Source organism: Brienomyrus brachyistius, chromosome 2 (assembly GCF_023856365.1).
Source record: "Brienomyrus brachyistius isolate T26 chromosome 2, BBRACH_0.4, whole genome shotgun sequence".
In the NCBI taxonomy this organism is placed as follows: Eukaryota; Metazoa; Chordata; class Actinopteri; order Osteoglossiformes; family Mormyridae; genus Brienomyrus; species Brienomyrus brachyistius.
This window is the reverse complement of record NC_064534.1, coordinates 41699457-41706956: the sequence shown is the minus strand read 5'-3', so window position 1 is coordinate 41706956 and position 7500 is coordinate 41699457. Positions and strand designations below refer to the sequence as shown.

General features: G+C 43.5%; 6 non-coding genes across 6 annotated transcripts; all 6 read right to left on the bottom strand.

The window, feature by feature from the left end:
- Positions 1 to 607: 607 nt before the first annotated feature.
- LOC125733888 (5S ribosomal RNA) lies at positions 608 to 726 on the bottom strand. Its single transcript, XR_007393220.1, has one exon. It is a non-coding gene; the product is annotated as a 5S ribosomal RNA (ribosomal RNA).
- A 1114-nt stretch (positions 727 to 1840) lies between these two features.
- LOC125735458 (5S ribosomal RNA) lies at positions 1841 to 1959 on the bottom strand. Its single transcript, XR_007394754.1, has one exon. It is a non-coding gene; the product is annotated as a 5S ribosomal RNA (ribosomal RNA).
- A 1094-nt stretch (positions 1960 to 3053) lies between these two features.
- On the bottom strand, positions 3054 to 3172 carry LOC125737159 (5S ribosomal RNA). The gene has a single exon (XR_007396425.1). It is a non-coding gene; the product is annotated as a 5S ribosomal RNA (ribosomal RNA).
- Positions 3173 to 4315: 1143 nt separating this feature from the next.
- Positions 4316 to 4434, bottom strand: LOC125734079 (5S ribosomal RNA). Its single transcript, XR_007393405.1, has one exon. It is a non-coding gene; the product is annotated as a 5S ribosomal RNA (ribosomal RNA).
- A 1083-nt stretch (positions 4435 to 5517) lies between these two features.
- Positions 5518 to 5636, bottom strand: LOC125733887 (5S ribosomal RNA). The gene has a single exon (XR_007393219.1). It is a non-coding gene; the product is annotated as a 5S ribosomal RNA (ribosomal RNA).
- Positions 5637 to 6729: 1093 nt separating this feature from the next.
- LOC125733769 (5S ribosomal RNA) lies at positions 6730 to 6848 on the bottom strand. The gene has a single exon (XR_007393106.1). It is a non-coding gene; the product is annotated as a 5S ribosomal RNA (ribosomal RNA).
- Between the last annotated feature and the right edge of the window lie 652 nt (positions 6849 to 7500).

The following is a 7500-nucleotide window of genomic DNA, read 5'->3' as shown; positions in this document are numbered from 1 at the left end:
ATTTTCTACATTCAAACATCGACGGCCTCTTCTCTCTAAAAATTCACCAGACCGCTTCTACCACCAGCAAAGAAGTTTCCATCCCTAATTCCTCTGTGATTCCCACTAACCTAAACATTAAGCTGGCATTGAAGGGTGTGAATTACCCCGGCCAACCTGTTCTTTTAAATACAGCTTTTAGCAAGTTTTGAAAGGAGAAGAGCAGAACTTGCTATGCCAATAATATCGAGTCTTCTGTGGCGAAGTGGTTTTTGCATAGAAAACAAAGCGGTCAGTTGAAGAGGAATAATATCAGTACTTTGTTTAAAACTGTGTGTAAAAAGCTGTCTCTTTATCATTAACAATAAGTTGTAAAACGTGAATGGGGAGTGACAGTCTTCAAGTTTGTGAGAAGATCGCGCCCTGGTGGAATAAAGGCACGAACAGCTTACAGCACCTAGAATTACCAGGAAGTATTTAGAGTAAAACGGTTTCTAAAAGCTGCCTTTATGAATGAGAGAAAAATAAAAATATATATATATATATATAATAGTAAAATGGAAGGGGAGTGATAGATTTAAATTAATCATGAAGTGGAGCGCCCCCCGTTTAAAGTACAAGTGAGAAAAGCTTACAGCACCTGGTATTCCCAGGAGGTCTCCCATCCAAGTACTAACCAGACCCTAACCTGCTTAGCTTCCGAGATCAGACGAGATCGGGCGTGTTCAGGGTGGTATGGCCGTAAGCGAGAGATACTACCAAAAACAGCCCTTTTGCATTACACGCGTCTATACATGCCAGTTAGTCCCATTGGATCCTACTCCTGTTTTTTTTTTTTTTTTTATCTGACTCACACTGCAGCCCCACCATCCAATCGGCAGCGCCGGATCCACACCAAACATTCACCAAACTACTCAGCCGGCAGCCTACCACAATTATTCCATTCTTTCCGCATCCGCACACTTCCTTCTTTTTAACTCCTTTTCACTACCGCACAAGTTAATCGCCGCACGTCCCCCACCGGCAAACATTACTCCTTTGCCTACTGCATGTAGGCTTCTCTTAACGACCCTCTGTTATCAACTCCGCTAACAGCCACAAAATCTCCGCCGCACGAAGCCCACTGGTAGCTGCTGAATCACATGCTTCCCCAAAACGTCGCGCTGTCAGAACACTGGGAGCTACACACACCAACAAGTCCATACTGCAGGCTGCAGCCAGATCAATTTTCTACATTCAAACATCGACGGCCTCTTCTCTCTAAAAATTCACCAGACCGCTTCTACCACCAGCAAAGAAGTTTCCATCCCTAATTCCTCTGTGATTCCCACTAACCTAAACATTAAGCTGGCATTGAAGGGTGTGAATTACCCCGGCCAATCTGTTCTTTTAAATACAGCTTTTAGCAAGTTTTGAAAGGAGAAGAGCAGAACTTGCTATGCCAATAATATCGAGTCTTCTGTGGCGAAGTGGTTTTTGCATAGAAAACAAAGCGGTCAGTTGAAGAGGAATAATATCAGTACTTTGTTTAAAACTGTGTGTAAAAAGCTGTCTCTTTATCATTAACAATAAGTTGTAAAACGTGAATGGGGAGTGACAGTCTTCAAGTTTGTGAGAAGATCGCGCCCTGGTGGAATAAAGGCACGAACAGCTTACAGCACCTAGAATTACCAGGAAGTATTTAGAGTAAAACGGTTTCTAAAAGCTGCCTTTATGAATGAGAGAAAAAAAAAAAAAATATATATATATATATATATATATATATATATATATATATATAAAATAGTAAAATGGAAGGGGAGTGATAGATTTAAATTAATCGTGAAGTGGAGCGCCCCCTGTATAAAGTAAAAGTGAGAAAAGCTTACAGCACCTGGTATTCCCAGGTGGCCTCCCATCCAAGTACTAACCAGACCCTACCCTGCTTAGCTTCCGAGATCAGACGAGATCGGGCGTGTTCAGGGTGCTATGGCCGTAAGCGAGAGAAACTACCAAAAACAGCCCTTTTGCATTACACGCCTCTATACATGCCAGTTGGTCCCATTGGATACTACTAATGTTCTTTTTTTTTTTTTATCTGACTCACACTGCAGCCCCACCATCCAATCGGTAGCGCCGGACCCACACCCAACATTCACCAAACTACTCAGCCGGCAGCCTACCACAATTATTCCATTCTTTCCGCATCCGCACACTTCCTTCTTTTTAACTCATTTTCACTACCGCACAGGTTAATCGCCGCACGTCCCCCGCCGGCAAACATTACTCCTTTGCCTACTGCATGCAGGCTTCTCTTAACGACCCTCTGTTATCAACTCCGCTAACAGCCACAAAATCTCCGCCGCACGAAGCCCACTGGTAGCTGCTGAATCACATGCTTCCCCAAAACGTCGCGCTGTCAGAACACTGGGAGCTACACACACCAACAAGTCCATACTGCAGGCTGCAGCCAGAACAATTTTCTACATTCAAACATCGACGGCCTCTTCTCTCTAAAAATTCACCAGACCGCTTCTACCACCAGCAAAGAAGTTTCCATCCCTAATTCCTCTGTGATTCCCACTAACCTAAACATTAAGCTGGCATTGAAGGGTGTGAATTACCCCGGCCAATCTGTTCTTTTAAATACAGCTTTTAGCAAGTTTTGAAAGGAGAAGAGCAGAACTTGCTATGCCAATAATATCGAGTCTTCTGTGGCGAAGTGGTTTTTGCATAGAAAACAAAGCGGTCAGCTGAAGAGGAATAATATCAGTACTTTGTTTAAAACTGTGTGTAAAAAGCTGTCTCTTTATCATTAACAATAAGTTGTAAAACGTGAATGGGGAGTGACAGTCTTCAAGTTTGTGAGAAGATCGCGCCCTGGTGGAATAAAGGCACGAACAGCTTACAGCACCTAGAATTACCAGGAAGTATTTAGAGTAAAACGGTTTCTAAAAGCTGCCTTTATGAATGAGAGAAAAAAAAAAATATATATATATATATATATATATATATAATAGTAAAATGGAAGGGGAGTGATAGATTTAAATTAATCGTGAAGTGGAGCGCCCCCCGTTTAAAGTAAAAGTGAGAAAAGCTTACAGCACCTGGTATTCCCAGGTGGTCTCCCATCCAAGTACTAACCAGACCCTACCCTGCTTAGCTTCCGAGATCAGACGAGATCGGGCGTGTTCAGGGTGGTATGGCCGTAAGCGAGAGATGCTACCAAAAACAGCCCTTTTGCATTACACGCGTCTATACATGCCAGTTAGTCCCATTGGATCCTACTCCTGGTTTTTTTTTTTTTTTTATCTGACTCACACTGCAGCCCCACCATCCAATCGGCAGCGCCGGACCCACACCAAACATTCACCAAACTACTCAGCCGGCAGCCTACCACAATTATTCCATTCTTTCCGCATCCGCACACTTCCTTCTTTTTAACTCCTTTTCAGTACTGCACAGGTTAATCGCCGCACGTCCCCCGCCGGCAAACATTACTCCTTTGCCTACTGCATGCAGGCTTCTCTTAACGACCCTCTGTTATCAACTCCGCTAACAGCCACAAAATCTCCGCCGCACGAAGCCCACTGGTAGCTGCTGAATCACATGCTTCCCCAAAACGTCGCGCTGTCAGAACACTGGGAGCTACACACACCAACAAGTCCATAATGCAGGCTGCAGCCAGAACAATTTTCTACATTCAAACATCGACGGCCTCTTCTCTCTAAAAATTCACCAGACCGCTTCTACCACCAGCAAAGAAGTTTCCATCCCTAATTCCTCTGTGATTCCCACTAACCTAAACATTAAGCTGGCATTGAAGGGTGTGAATTACCCCGGCCAATCTGTTCTTTTAAATACAGCTTTTAGCAAGTTTTGAAAGGAGAAGAGCAGAACTTGCTATGCCAATAATATCGAGTCTTCTGTGGCGAAGTGGTTTTTGCATAGAAAACAAAGCGGTCAGTTGAAGAGGAATAATATCAGTACTTTGTTTAAAACTGTGTGTAAAAAGCGGTCTCTTTATCATTAACAATAAGTTGTAAAACGTGAATGGGGAGTGACAGTCTTCAAGTTTGTGAGAAGATCGCGCCCTGGTGGAATAAAGGCACGAACAGCTTACAGCACCTAGAATTACCAGGAAGTATTTAGAGTAAAACGGTTTCTAAAAGCTGCCTTTATGAAAGAGAGAAAAAAAAAAAAAAAAATATATATATATATATATATATATATATATATATATATATATATATATATATATATATATATATATATAAAATAGTAAAATGGAAGGGGAGTGATAGATTTAAATTAATCGTGAAGTGGAGCGCCCCCTGTATAAAGTAAAAGTGAGAAAAGCTTACAGCACCTGGTATTCCCAGGTGGTCTCCCATCCAAGTACTAACCAGACTCTACCCTGCTTAGCTTCCGAGATCAGACGAGATCGGGCGTGTTCAGGGTGGTATGGCCGTAAGCGAGAGAAACTACCAAAAACAGCCCTTTTGCATTACACGCCTCTATACATGCCAGTTGGTCCCATTGGATACTACTAATGTTCTTTTTTTTTTTTTTATCTGACTCACACTGCAGCCCCACCATCCAATCGGCAGCGCCGGACCCACACCCAACATTCACCAAACTACTCAGCCGGCAGCCTACCACAATTATTCCATTCTTTCCGCATCCGCACACTTCCTTCTTTTTAACTCATTTTCACTACCGCACAGGTTAATCGCCGCACGTCCCCCGCCAGCAAACATTACTCCTTTGCCTACTGCATGCAGGCTTCTATTAACGACCCTCTGTTATCAACTCCGCTAACAGCCACAAAATCTCCGCCGCACGAAGCCCACTGGTAGCTGCTGAATCACATGCTTCCCCAAAACATCGCGCTGTCAGAACACTGGGAGCTACACACACCAACAAGTCCATACTGCAGGCTGCAGCCAGAACAATTTTCTACATTCAAACATCGACGGCCTCTTCTCTCTAAAAATTCACCAGACCGCTTCTACCACCAGCAAAGAAGTTTCCATCCCTAATTCCTCTGTGATTCCCACTAACCTAAACATTAAGCTGGTATTGAAGGGTGTGAATTACCCCGGCCAATCTGTTCTTTTAAATACAGCTTTTAGCAAGTTTTGAAAGGAGAAGAGCAGAACTTGCTATGCCAATAATATCGAGTCTTCTGTGGCGAAGTGGATTTTGCATAGAAAACAAAGCGGTCAGTTGAAGAGGAATAATATCAGTACTTTGTTTAAAACTGTGTGTAAAAAGCTGTCTCTTTATCATTAACAATAAGTTGTAAAACGTGAATGGGGAGTGACAGTCTTCAAGTTTGTGAGAAGATCGCGCCCTGGTGGAATAAAGGCACGAACAGCTTACAGCACCTAGAATTACCAGGAAGTATTTAGAGTAAAACGGTGTGTAAAAGCTGCCTTTATGAATGAGATAAAAATATATATATATATATATATAAAATAGTAAAATGGAAGGGGAGTGGTAGATTTAAATTAATCGTGAAGTGGAGCACCCCCTGTATAAAGTAAAAGTGAGAAAAGCTTACAGTACCTGGTATTCCCAGGAGGTCTCCCATCCAAGTACTAACCAGACCCTACCCTGCTTGGCTTCCGAGATCGGATGAGATCGGGCGTGTTCAGGGTGGTATGGCCATAAGCGAGAGACGCGACCAAAAACAGCCCTTTTGCATTACACGCGTCTATACATGCCAGTTAGTCCCATTGGATCCTACTCCTGGTTTTTTTTTTTTTTATCTGACTCACACTGCAGCCCCACCATCCAATCGGCAGCGCCGGACCCACACCAAACATTCACCAAACTACTCAGCCGGCAGCCTACCACAATTATTCCATTCTTTCCGCATCCGCACACTTCCTTCTTTTTAACTCCTTTTCAGTACTGCACAGGTTAATCGCCGCACGTCCCCCGCCGGCAAACATTACTCCTTTGCCTACTGCATGCAGGCTTCTCTTAACGACCCTCTGTTATCAACTCCGCTAACAGCCACAAAATCTCCGCCGCACGAAGCCCACTGGTAGCTGCTGAATCACATGCTTCCCCAAAACGTCGCGCTGTCAGAACACTGGGAGCTACACACACCAACAAGTCCATACTGCAGGCTGCAGCCAGAACAATTTTCTACATTCAAACATCGACGGCCTCTTCTCTCTAAAAATTCACCAGACCGCTTCTACCACCAGCAAAGAAGTTTCCATCCCTAATTCCTCTGTGATTCCCACTAACCTAAACATTAAGCTGGCATTGAAGGGTGTGAATTACCCCGGCCAATCTGTTCTTTTAAATACAGCTTTTAGCAAGTTTTGAAAGGAGAAGAGCAGAACTTGCTATGCCAATAATATCGAGTCTTCTGTGGCGAAGTGGTTTTTGCATAGAAAACAAAGCGGTCAGTTGAAGAGGAATAATATCAGTACTTTGTTTAAAACTGTGTGTAAAAAGCTGTCTCTTCATCATTAACAATAAGTTGTAAAACGTGAATGGGGAGTGACAGTCTTCAAGTTTGTGAGAAGATCGCGCCCTGGTGGAATAAAGGCACGAACAGCTTACAGCACCTAGAATTACCAGGAAGTATTTAGAGTAAAACGGTTTCTAAAAGCTGCCTTTATGAATGAGAGAAAAAAATATATATATATATGTATATATATATATATAAAATAGTAAAATGGAAGGGGAGTGATAGATTTAAATTAATCGTGAAGTGGAGCGCCCCCTGTATAAAGTAAAAGTGAGAAAAGCTTACAGCACCTGGTATTCCCAGGTGGTCTCCCATCCAAGTACTAACCAGACCCTATCCTGCTTAGCTTCCGAGATCAGACGAGATCGGGCGTGTTCAGGGTGGTATGGCCGTAAGCGAGAGAAACTACCAAAAACAGCCCTTTTGCATTACACGCCTCTATACATGCCAGTTGGTCCCATTGGATACTACTAATGTTCTTTTTTTTTTTTATCTGACTCACACTGCAGCCCCACCATCCAATCGGTAGCGCCGGACCCACACCCAACATTCACCAAACTACTCAGCCGGCAGCCTACCACAATTATTCCATTCTTTCCGCATCCGCACACTTCCTTCTTTTTAACTCATTTTCACTACCGCACAGGTTAATCGCCGCACGTCCCCCGCCGGCAAACATTACTCCTTTGCCTACTGCATGCAGGCTTCTCTTAACGACCCTCTGTTATCAACTCCGCTAACAGCCACAAAATCTCCGCCGCACGAAGCCCACTGGTAGCTGCTGAATCACATGCTTCCCCAAAACGTCGCGCTGTCAGAACACTGGGAGCTACACACACCAACAAGTCCATACTGCAGGCTGCAGCCAGAACAATTTTCTACATTCAAACATCGACGGCCTCTTCTCTCTAAAAATTCACCAGACCGCTTCTACCACCAGCAAAGAAGTTTCCATCCCTAATTCCTCTGTGATTCCCACTAACCTAAACATTAAGCTGGCATTGAAGGGTGTGAATTACCCCGGCCAATCTGTTCTTTTAAATACAGCT